A 12864-nucleotide genomic window follows, 5' to 3' on the forward strand; every position below is an offset into this window, starting at 1 on the left:
TTACTTGAAAAGTCATAGTTATTAAAATAAAAATTATGTAGGGGTCATTGACTCAGTGTTTGTCATCTTTCTCTGTCTGTCTGTCTCTCTTAACTAGTGGTTTGCCAGTGTCTTTTTTCAACAAATATATGTTGATGTCTATAATGTGTTCACTGGAATAGTGAGCAAAAACAAGCATGGGTTTTGTTGCTAGAGATAGGGAAGAATATTACTCAAATAATCATACAAATAAATGCAAAGTTGGAATTGTTTGATTGCTGTAGAAAGATACATGGTATTTAATAAGAGAGCTTTTAGAAGGATAATTTGATGAATCACTGGGATCAAGGGCAGCTTTCTTTTTCTTTTTCCTTTGACACAGTGTTTGGTTAGCCACAATCTTGATGAATTAGGGTTTACTTCAGCAAGAGTGAGAATATAGCATTCTAGAATGATGAAACTATGTACTAAGGTTCTGCATGGGCAGAGGGCATAGTACCTAACTAAATTAAGATAAAAGTGACTGACGTTAAGAACTGCAGATACATAGTAAAAGGTGATAGGGAGTTATGTAGGAGTCAGACTACAGGATGTTTGTAGGCCAAGGTTGTCTTTATCCTTAGGGTTAATATTTAAACTTAGACTAATGTTTTTTTATGCTCAACACAAAATCTTTCTACTAATAAAAATTACAAGAGTTCATTGTTACTTCAGTTTAAAATTCACGAAGATTTTCCCTGTAGAATCATTGCTATTATGATCAGGTCTCATAAAACCCCTTTAACAGGGATAGCAATGGAAAGGAGTGAACATAACATTGTGCCCTAAACCTAAGTAGAGGTTAGAAAGAAAAGGGGGTGGGGATGAAAATTGATGTAGTATATATTCAGGAGAATGTCCTAGGTGTTATTGACTAAGTTGTGAATAACGAAGAAAAAGAAAAAGTCGGCAAGTATACTAGGCTGGTGTAGGAGATTATAGCAAATGATTATAAGGACATACACATGGAACAACATTGAAGAAGATCCTCAACTGTCACCTGCGTTTGAAACGTGGATATCTGGAGCAAAGCAAGGCAGTGATAGTAGAAGATATCATATACGTAAACTGGGTTCTGTCACTTGGACATTTGTGTCGATATTACTAGAATACAAAATTTTGAAATATTCTTTAAGAAAAGTAGAATTATCAGCGGTAGAGCATAGGCCTGGAGTGTATAAGTCCCTGGTTTAATTCTAGGTCAGGGCAGGGCACACAGGAGAAGTGCCCATCTGCCTATTTACCCTTCCCCCTCTCCTTCCTCTCTGTCTCTCTCTTCCCCTCCCGCAGCCAAGGCTCCATTGGAGCAAGGTTGGCCCCAGGCGCTGAGTATGGCTCCAAAGCCTCTGCCTCAGGTGCTGGAATGGCTCCAGCCACAGCGGAACAACAGCCCAGATGGGCAGAGAGCATCACCCCCCGGTGGGCGTGCGCATGCGGGAGTCTGACTGCCTCCTGCTTCTAACTTTGGAAAAATTTTTTTAAAAAAAGAAAGTAGAATTGCAAAATGCTATCAATACAATGACAATTTTACCTATTTTTAGAGTAATTTGTATGGATTGAAGTCATTATAAATTAAGCTACATGAACTATTTCAGACCTTTATGTTAGTTTAAAAAATATTGATGTATCTCACAAGAGAAAGTTGAGGAAATTTAATTTTTAAATCTTATTTTCCATTTAACATAGCATCAATAAAATATCTTTATTTCATGGTTATCTTTAAGTTTTAAACCTCTTTGAACACCAGTTTCTATTGTATTAAGTTATAAACAATCTAATTAAAAACTAGTTTTGAGAAATGCACCAAACACTAAGAACATTATGGAAAATATATTGTCACTTGAATATTACTAAGACCAAAATATCACAAAGACTTGTTAAATTGTAAGGAAGAGGTAAAATATATTCATTGAGCCTGACCTGTGGTGCCGCAGTGGATAAGGCATCCACCTGGAATGCTGAGGTCTCTGGTTCAAAACCCTGGGCTTGCCCCCATCAAGGCACATATGAGAAGCAATTACTATGAGTTGATGCTTCCCACTCTAACCCCGTACGTCTGTCTGTCTGTCTCTCTCTCTCTAGAAATCAAAATCTAAAAAAATAAAAGCTTTAAATATATATATATTCATTGACTAGACAGGGTGTATCACATTCCTATTGGTTGAATTCTATCAGTACCTCTAATTCATCTCATATTGAACTTAACTTTCTGGCATATTTAAGTATGGCAGACTATACTTTTAAAGCCGACTAATATCTAAAATTAAAAACTACAGAATTGATTTTAGTGATTATTTATTCACTTATTTGCTTTTTTACTTATTTATAAATCATTCTAAATGAGACAATATTACTACCATTGATTTATTTTTTTATGCAGTGTCTTGCAGACTGCTGATGATTCATAAACCATAAGTGTTTGTGAAACTTATTAGTATTTGAGGACAGTTTACTAAATTTATCTAATAACTCTAAGGGATCAGTGTACATTCTGAATAGAAATGAAGTTTCACTTGGAAATTATTCAGGGATTGATATGTCCCCTCTTTTTTTATAGCTTCCTACTGGTCTTTTTACGGAAGTGTATTATAAAGATCCCAAGCTCCGTGATAAGTAAGTAGGTATGACCCCCACTCCTCCCCCATAAGGTTCCTATATTAAATAAAGCTTAGAAAACATGACTGTGATTAAAGAATACTGGGCAAGATTTTTTTAATGCAATTGTAAACACATTTGAGTGCTTACTTTGTGCCACTCACTGTGGCACAAAGCATTTTTAATCCTCAACCAGAAAAATTTTCAGGGACACACTTCAGAAAGTTTTTCTTCATATAGCTTGACTGCTTATAGGCATCTATGTAAAAATACTGTTAAGAATGTAAAAATGAGTCAAATACCAGTTTTTGTTATAACCCTATAGCTTTGGGGGAAAAAGGTTATGAAATGTATTCTTAAAATTAAGTATTGGATTTAATAGTATGTTTCTATACTCTTTTAACAACAGTATTAACAAATGATCAATGATAACCATTATACTCTTTTTATTAATAGAATAATACCTTTAGAGCTTCAGAGATATTCCTAGGTTTGAACACTGGCTCCATATACTGAAAACTATAGTATAAAACCTTTGGTGAGCTGTTAAGCTTCTGAGCTTTAGTTTATTTGTGAAATTAGTATAGTGATGTATTTCTCACAGAATTGTGACTATTAAATGAGAGAGTGCATGTGAAGTTATATCATGTTGTAGACATTCACTAAAACTTTGTTTCTTTTCCTTTTTTTTCTCTGCTTCTACTATTAGGAATATCCACCTTTCAGAATCTTTTTGAAATTGTATAGGCAATGCATTTTTAAATTATCTTATTTTAAAAAAAATTATTACTGTTAAAACTATTTTAAAACTTTCCTGAAGTTCTGCAGATGAGGACCTGATTTATTTCAACTTTTTGCTTTTCTGCACATTGCTAATAAAATGGACATCTATAATTGTTTTGAATTTTTATATTAGAGAAATTTGAATAAATGGTCATATTTGTTAATGTAAATATTTCACTTATAACTTACAGCAGTGCTTTTGGTAATTCCTATTAAGCGAAATAATACATAAATAGGGTTTCTTCCTTTTTCTTAGTTTCCCCAAATTAAACAGGCAATATTATAAAGAGCCTGGACTCCAGAGCCAGACTATCTGGATTTATTTTTTTAAAATATTTTTAAATTAAATTTATTGGGATGACAGTGGTTAATAAGATTATTATAATAGGTTTCAAGGGTACCATTCTGTGATATAGACTGTCTAGATTTAAATTCCTACTCTATCACTCACTAACTATGTAACATTCTGTGCTTTAATTTCCTCATTAGTACAATGGGTATAATAATTGTATTCACCTTGGGTTACTTAGTTAGATATATATTGCCTTTAAAAATGGCTGGCACATACAAAATGCCATAAAAGTGTTAACTGTTATACTGATTATATGTATTATCTGTATATTGGTTGTAATGTAGAAAAAAGTAGTGATTAATATATCTTGGTAAGTGTTTAACTTGGTAATTTTTCATTTGGAAGAAAAAGAACAAATTTAGTTTAATTTGCAGTTCCTCAAAAAATATGTCAGACTTTTATGTAGCATTTTGTGTTTGCCAAATTCTTCACATTATTTTTTATTTCTTATTCTTACTGTTTAGATATAGTGGGAAAAACATTTGTATTGTTTCCCATAAAGAAACTAAAACATACAGGCCTTGGCCAGTTGCTCAGTCAGAGAGCATCTGGCAACATCAAAGTTGTGGGTTCAATATCCAGTCAGGGCACATACGGATAGTGATCAGTGAATGCACAACTAAGTGGAACAACAAATAAATGCATCTCTCTCTCTCTCTTTCTCTCTCTCTTCCCCTCTCCTCTAACATCAATTTTAAAAAAGGAAAAAAAAAAGAAATAGGCATGTGGAACGTTCAGGACCTTTTATAGCATGACAGTAGAAAAGTCAGTAGAAAGACTAAAATAAGAATTTGAAATATTTCATGTGCCAGTATGTTGAGCCAGGCTATCTCTACTTCTTAAATATTCAGACAACAAACTTATTAGTTGGCAAAAGAAATGTTAAAAGTGTATTATTGTTCTGTTCTTCAAAACTTTCATTGGCTATCTGCTTTGGATGTGTTCTCTCAGTTGAGGTTGATTCACTGAGGTGTGTATGAAGAAAATCATTTAAGATAGTATTAGACTAATTAAAGTTAAGTATTTGCCTAGCTATTCCTTAGGACACTTGAGAGTTGAATATCTTTTTTTAGTTATCAACTGGCTTCCCTCCATATTTGATGAACTAGATTAAAAACTTCCCTATTTCCATGTCATCAGTACTATAATACTACATATCATGGGTTCAGTGTGATTTTCTGAGCCACCCTAGAAACTTAACTATCATTGGTAGTATTTTGTTTCAGTGAAAAGTGATTCCATGTTTCAAAAAATAAATTATTATACAGTGAACTTTTGAAAAGCACTAGGAATAAGAACAGAATCTATAGTTTTGTAAAGACATATTAGAGAAAGGTTTAAAATAGATGTTTATTTTTTCTTGTTTCAAATATTGTGTAGTGTCTCTAAGTCATCAGTTTAAGAATATGATGAACAATTATTTGGTTGGGATCCGGAAAATAAATGATGACTAAAAGACTCAAAGAGAACCATTTCTGTAAAATAGAATTGTAAGTGGTTCTTAAACAAGTAAATAATAGGAGAGTGTTTAATTTCAAATTTGTGATTATTTGTAGTTGCTTAGGAGGTAGGATTATTTTGTAAAATAATTTTATGAATTTTTAAAAAATAACAACTTAAATTTTAGTATTCCAGTCTAATAATTTGTAAACATTTATGAGAATTTCCCCATAAATGTATTTTTATTATAGAAGATTAAAGAAAGATAGTTCTATATCTGTTTAAAATCGCAAGGTGTTGACTCAAAGACACAGTACCCTTGGTATTTTCCACAGAAATAATGTTTAAATATTTTGAACAAGTTCTACAAAATATTTTTCTGCTCTTTCTTTCTTTCTTTCTTTCTTCTTTCTTTCTTTCATATTTTCATTCTGCTGATTAAGGGCATAGACTTAGGGAACCTAATCACCAGTAACCCAGTTTGAAACTCAAATTATTTGTAAAACCTGATTTGATTAAACTACTTTAAGTTTTTCTAAAAGATATAAAGTTACATGTTAAAGTCTTTTTAAAGTTATAGCTTGTAAAAATGATTATTCTCTTTAATTGAGATGGTCATGGACATTTTAGACTATTACTGAGGCTAACATCAGCTGCTGAGGGACATCAAATTTTGACTCAAGAGAATACTAATATTTTCATAAGCAGGAATTTTTCTCAAAGAGGAAAAAACATACATTGTGTGCATGTATTCATATTATATATACATTTAGGTAAAAAGAGTCCTAGGACTTGAGAAGCAGTGTGAGGTTTTTCATAGTGGTATAGAAAACATAAATAGTTTTTTGATTCAATTACTTGTTCTAGAGATAATAACTACTCACTATGAACCAGATATTCAGCAATAATTAAGACAGGTAGAGACCATGACGCTTAAAGAGTGATAGATATTACAAAGAACAAACAGTTCTTTCAGGTACTTAGAGAATGGAGATATCAAAGTTGTAAGTCAGATATTTCTATATAGATGGTAATAGTAAAGGCATGTAAAATGCAACCTCTCAGTTTTATTTTATTGTTGGGGGTAGGAGAAAGAGAGAAACATCGATTTGTTTTTCTACTTACTGATGCATTCATTGGTTGACTCTTTTATGTGCCCTGACCAGAGATTAAGCCCACGATGTTGGCATATCGGGAGGATGCTCTAACCCAGTGTTTCCCAACCTTTTTGTGCCATGCCCCACCTTAACCTTTCTAAAATTTTTATGTCCCCCCCTATGTAACATACATAATTTTTAACATTAAAAAATTGATTTGTTCACTTAATAAACATAAATGATAGGTTCTAGGAATAAATCACTATGAAATTGTTAACAAAACACAGTAAGTAAAATTTCAAAACATATAATGAAAAACAAATTTAAATTCCAAATAATTTTAATACAGATTTTTCTATATTTATTATTTTAATTTAGTGTGATCCTTGCGCTTGATGCTTGCTGCACAGAGATTTTATATTAGGTTCCAATTTGGTTAGCTTTAGTCTCAAGTCTCCACGTTGTGTTATATCCAGCCGATTTCTTTTTTTTACCAGTAAATCATTTACAGCACTAAATCCACATTCAGCTAAAAATGAAGATGGAAACGGTAGCAATAGTTTTCTTGCACATTTGGTTGAATTTGGGTATTTGATTTCTGTTTCCTCACAAAGCCATCCCATCGCTCCTTTGATATTAAATAAAGCTTTAACTGACTCATCATTTTGCAATTCTGCGAGTTCTTCTTGATACTGCATATTTGATATATCAGACAAATCCACTAACATTGGCTGCATCATCCATGTTGGGAAATCAATTTGTTTTAAATCAGAAAATCTTTCTTTTAAGTCAGCCGATAGAATATTCAAATGATTGACAATAACAAGTAAAGCGGTATCAGTTACTTCACATTTTTGGAGCCAATGAAACTGTTGAAAGTTTTTGTTGTTAATATGTTTCTGACATAACTCAATATTGGTAATGAAACCAAATATCTTTGCTTTTGCATCGACAAGAGTTTTATTTGTTCCTTGAAGTTGCTTATTTAATATATTTAGTTTTTCAAAGATATCGGCTAAGTAACTCACAAATGCTTTACCATCTATTGTTAACAGATACTTCATTTCAGGTTTGTCGCTTAAAAAATCACTAAGAGTATCAAACAGTTCCATAAATCTTTTCAAACAGTTTCCTTTAGATAGCCATCTTACTTCAGTATGAAGTAAAAGTCTCACATGGTCTTCATTTTGTTCTTCACAAAATATCTTGAAAAGACGCTCACATTTGGCACTAGCTTTAATAGCATTAACACACTTTATTACTGTATGTAATACTTCATTCAGAACAGGCGAGATGTTTTTAGCTACCAAGTTTTCCCTATGAATAACACAATGCACAAGAATCATTTCTGGATTCGCATCTTTCATCAATTTTAAGCAGCCATTTTTCTTGCCCATCATATTGGGAGCACCATCTGCAGCACAAGATGTTATATTTTTCATTGGTATATCATTGACATCTAAGTAGTTTTTTAGCTTATTATATATATCTTTGGAGGTAGTGGTGCTTTCTAATCTTTTACAGAACAACATTTCTTCAGCAAAATGTCCTTTATCAATGTATCTTACGTAAGTTATCAATACTGCCTCACTGTCTCTCAAAGTTGATTCATCCATTTGCAAGGAGAATTTTCTTGTTTTCAGCTTTTCAATAAGTTGTTTTTCAATATCCTCACTCATTTCATCTATTCTTCTGCTAACAGAATTGTTACTGAGTGGCATAGCTTTTACATCTTTGTCATCTTTTTCAAGAACCGTTTTAAGAAATGCTGATATTGACGGTTTTATTAAATTCTCTCCTATAGTGTGATTTTCTCCAGTTTTAGTGATGAATAAAGAAATTTGATAACTAGCCTCAAGAACACGATTATTAGTTGAAGTATGAGCAGTAAATAGAGACTTTAATGTTGTTCTTTTTTCAAAATTTTTCTTTAAAGTTTTAAAGTAACTCAAATCTGAATTAATATGAGCACTATGTTTCGCCTTCAAATGCGCCTCAAGATGACCTTGTTTCATTGATTCGTTGGTCAAGCATTGCTGGCATAAAAGACAAAAAAGAATCCGCTCATCGTGAACAGTGGGTATGAACCCAAATTTTAAGTATTCCTCCGAATATTGACGAGTTTTTTTCTTGCTTGCACCACTCATTTTACTATGGGTATAATAAAAATAAGATCAATTAAAAACTAATATTAAAATATGTGTTAAAATATATTCAATGTGACAAAGAGTAAACGTATACTAAAAATTCATATTTATTTAAATGTATATAACACATTTATTACACTACCACTGCAAATCAAAAGGTATCTATATTTTTTCCACTTCACAAAATTTTCTGGAAAGTTATGCTTCTAAAATTAAAATTGTCGTGCGTGCACTATTATAGCCCCAATAATATTTATAAAATATTAGTGCTTTCTAGCCCCTATGCAAGAAGTACTTAATAAAGAGTTTAATATTGATAAAAATAAAATAAAATACTTACCAATTATATCTATACACTATATATATGTATATTTATTAAATCAACGAGCTTTTACAACAGTTTTGACTGACACTTATTTCAAATTAACACCAACTGAATGATGTGAAACACTACAGAATAACTGCATTGTTTAGCAAGTTTTTAAAATGTCGGGGTTCCCCGCGGCAAATGGCATGCTCCGCAGTGAACCCAGGATGAAGTTTACTTGACGCCAATCACCCAGTTGATATTTTGGTCTCGTCAAACGAAATTATACTTAATAATTATTTACCGCAATTATTTAAGAATTGCATTTTTTGTTAAATTTGGCACTGATATCTAGCATTGCATTTAAATGGCCCGGGGCGAAAGAGTTAAAGTCGTGTTGAGTCCATTTTCAAATTGCCCCCCTTAACTATCGAATTGCCCCCCTGTGGGGCATGTGCCCCACGTTGGGAAACACCGCTCTAACCAGTTTAGCTACCCAGCCAGGGCCTTAACTTCTCAATTTTGTCAGTGATGGACTGGAGACCCAGAAAAGGAAAATTGTTTATACAAGGTCACATAGCAAGTGATATATTTAGGACCCATGTCCCCTGCTTCCTATTCTACTTATATTTGCCATTTGATTCAAGCAGGATGCTGAAAGGGAAGAAAGTAAGGTAAGGTATCTAGAAAGTTTGACCAGCCACTTTTGACTAGAATGTAGTTAATGTAATATGAGAAATTATACTTTTGAAACATTTCTTCACGTTTGTTTTATTTATTTGAATTTCTTTTGATTTTCCTTTAACAGTAACTCAATAATATTTCAGAGTTTTGCTAAATCCACATCTGCACAAAAATTTTAAAGGTATCTATGCCACTGGAAGTCATGTACATTGGTGCCATGGTTTCTGAAGCTGTTATCTGCTATAACTTTTCAGTAGTATTGTTTTATTTTTTTCTTTAGTAAAGAAAGTTGTTTCCTTTAATTATCTTGAATTGACTAAGCTACCATGTACTTGTTGCAGGAACGAAAGAAAAAGAGGATGATGGAAGATTAAGGACACAATTTTTCCTGGGATTGTTTTGCTTCAACACGGATTTGAAATCCTGTTGCTATAGACTAATTCTCACTATATCTGATAAGAAAAGACCGTTATGAATTATAAAGAGTATTCCAATCACATATGAGGTTTTGACTAAACTAATAGATAGACATACAGATCTGTAAAAAGTTACCTGATTTCATATTTGTTTCCATTATATTTTTATATTTGGTATTACTGTTTAAATTCCTTTAGGATAAAAAGTTTGAATTTTTATTTTTTAAAGGGTATTAAATAGAAAAACTAGATACACATCCTAGTAACTTAGTTTTACTTTGGGACCGTAAAGCACATGAGTAAATAAACTGAGAGTTGAGTCTGCAAAGCTAGACATAGTAACAACAGGAAGCATCCCACCTACAATGCATATGGCAAAGGAGAAAGATGATACAACAGAATACAGACAAAAATAGCTGCAAGTTAAAACCGCCTATTCTGTTTTACAACCTTAGATCTGCCATCTCAGAAATAGTGATACTATATCTTTCTTCCAGATGTAATGTGACATTAATGTATTTTAATTTATAAGAAAGTTTGTTCTTAAGTATCCCACTTCATACTTATATATAATTGGTAGTTAGGGCAATGTTGCCTATATGTTTTAAACTATTATTTTTTTTCTGGTATGTATTTATGTCTTAGGAACACACATTTTTTACTTTATTGTTGTGCCAAATTTTAAGAAATTTGTTACATGAAACATTGATCATATAAAGGCTATAAAAATAAATGATGAAAAGTGGAATGTAATGGAGGAATTCTTTAAGTACAAAGGATGTACTTAAATGATGTTTTAAAATCACTTCCAACCCTGGGTTAAAAGAGACACAAGAAAACTCACTTCTGAAGTGTTGGAAGTCACTGCTGCTTGAATAGTAACAAAAAATGTGAAGGTAAATAGAGCATTTCTGAAATATTAATCATAAACTAATGAAAGCATTTCACAAATAGAAACTCCATTTACATCTAAGTTCTGAAATCTTCATTTTATTGAGTTACTAGTGTATATTCTTTATTTTCTTTGAAATTATTTATAGAGTCTATATGAAGATAATATAGGAGTAAGGATTTTATATAGTATATGGATGATATTCTGTGAGTATTAAGTACAAGAATACTGGCCTGTCAGTTACATTTCAAAATATATATATTTAAAGACTTTATTTATTGATTTTAGAGAGAAAGGGACAGGGGAGGAACAGGAAGCATCAACTCATAGTTGCTTCTTGTATGTGCCTTACCTGGGCAAGGCTGGGGTCTTGTACTGGTGACCTCAGAACTCCAGGCCAATGCTTTATTCACTGTGCCACCACAGGTCAGGCCACTTCAAAATATTTGATATTAGTTTGGGCACAAGCTATTTCTTCTCATTTACTGAAAGGGAATCAAATGAATGGTTTATAATACTGGGCTGTTGTCCAGTTTGAATAAGTTCATTCCCATTAAATCTGAGCAATTAGTATATGGTCAAAGTTGGGTATCTAGCCCTATGAGCTTCTATGTCTATATTTCTGTCACCTAATTAAATAAAACTAACAGTTAACTTGAGATATATTTAGTGGTATTCATTGTTGAAATTCATAATTAGGTAAATATGATAATTGCTATAAGTGGCAAATATAGTGTTTCTATTTTATTTATTCCAACTCTAGTATTAGTTTTGATTACATACAATTTAATTTTTATCATATATATATATACATCCATTAATTTATTAATTGTTTACACAATCCTGAACAATACCTGTTAAAACATTACTTTTTGTTTTTGTAATATACTTCTTTCTCCTACGTCTAAGAGAGTGGGTCTAGTGGATGCATATTTAAATCTAAATCTTTGAGGTTGGGATCCTTATACTGATATTTTTTTAAGTTTTTCAGATGATGCTAAAGTGCAGCCAATGTGGAAAATTAATGTTTTAGTGGATTGACTAAGATCCACTGTGTTCAAAATTGCGCTTAAGAGATCCTTCAACAGCAGATTCACAGGGTGCTGGAGGGCCGATGGCAGTGCGGAATGTGGACTCGCTTGTTTTGGGAGTGACACTGGAGTGTGATGAGAAATTTCTGTGGGAGTGGTTTCTTGATCACTAGCCCTAGTTGCTAAGACTAGAACAAGGTAACTAAGAGCACTCATCCTGGTTTAGCCAGGGGAAGAATTAAAAGAGGAGCCTTCTGACTAAGTGAAATTGAAGTGAGTTTAGATGTTTCAGGAAAGTAATATTAAAAATAACATATTATATAGCTGTTCGTTCAAGTACTAAAGTGCCTTGAAATGAAAGGCACTTCCAGAAGAGCCCCTACCTTCCATACTGGATAGTCTTTCTCAGGGACAATTGTGGGAACTGAATATTAACACACTGCCCTACCAGCTCTGCCCCTTGTCTCAGCACGCACATGCACACCCACACACGTCATACACACTACCACCCAGCTATTCTAAAGCATTTAAGGTTACACATGTTGTGATGCAGAAATTCATTTCTGGAGCAAAGGAAGATTCTGCCTTGTCTCCACTGCCTTTCTTTTTCTTTCCCTGTACCTTTCCTCTTTCCAAACGCTTAAACGAAAAACTTATACCTATTGGCTTGTTCATGAACTTTCTTAAGAGAATTTTACTTTCTTCTTAAATATATACTTAGAGTTGAAGAATTTAACATGGAAACATACTCATTGAAATCTTGCAGCATAGTGTAGTCTTTTTAACAAGTTAAATGTATCTTTACCCTTTCCTATATTTTACTGTGAGTGTGAGAGACAAGGAGAGAAAAGCTATGGCGGTCTAAGGGGATTGCTTACTTGCTGGTTACCTTTTATTGTGAACAGATACATAAAAGTAGTACTGTTAGCCTACTAAACCCCAGGTGAATAGTTTCGTTGCAGATAAGTGATTATTTTTAAAAAGATGTAGAATTTCTCTTTTGTAAGAATTTATGTGGATATAATAGTAAACACTTATTTGTGGTCAATGCAATAGGTGGAAATAGCATAAAATATACTTTTCTTCCTTTTCCACATAATAC

General features: G+C 32.5%; 1 protein-coding gene across 13 annotated transcripts in view; it reads left to right on the plus strand.

Moving 5' to 3' along the window:
* The window catches only part of MBD5 (methyl-CpG binding domain protein 5), a 512364-nt gene that overhangs the window by 13376 nt on the left and 486124 nt on the right, over positions 1 to 12864 (plus strand). For 9 of the 13 annotated variants that reach the window (XM_066346280.1, XM_066346272.1, XM_066346276.1 and 6 more), the window contains one exon: positions 2576 to 2631. The exons of the other annotated variants lie outside the window; for them this stretch is intronic. The gene's annotated coding sequence lies outside the window, so the exon portion shown is untranslated. The remainder of the gene's footprint in view (positions 1 to 2575; positions 2632 to 12864) is intronic. 13 annotated transcript variants of the gene reach the window in all.

Source organism: Saccopteryx leptura, chromosome 7, assembly GCF_036850995.1.
Source record: "Saccopteryx leptura isolate mSacLep1 chromosome 7, mSacLep1_pri_phased_curated, whole genome shotgun sequence".
Classification (NCBI taxonomy): Eukaryota; Metazoa; Chordata; class Mammalia; order Chiroptera; family Emballonuridae; genus Saccopteryx; species Saccopteryx leptura.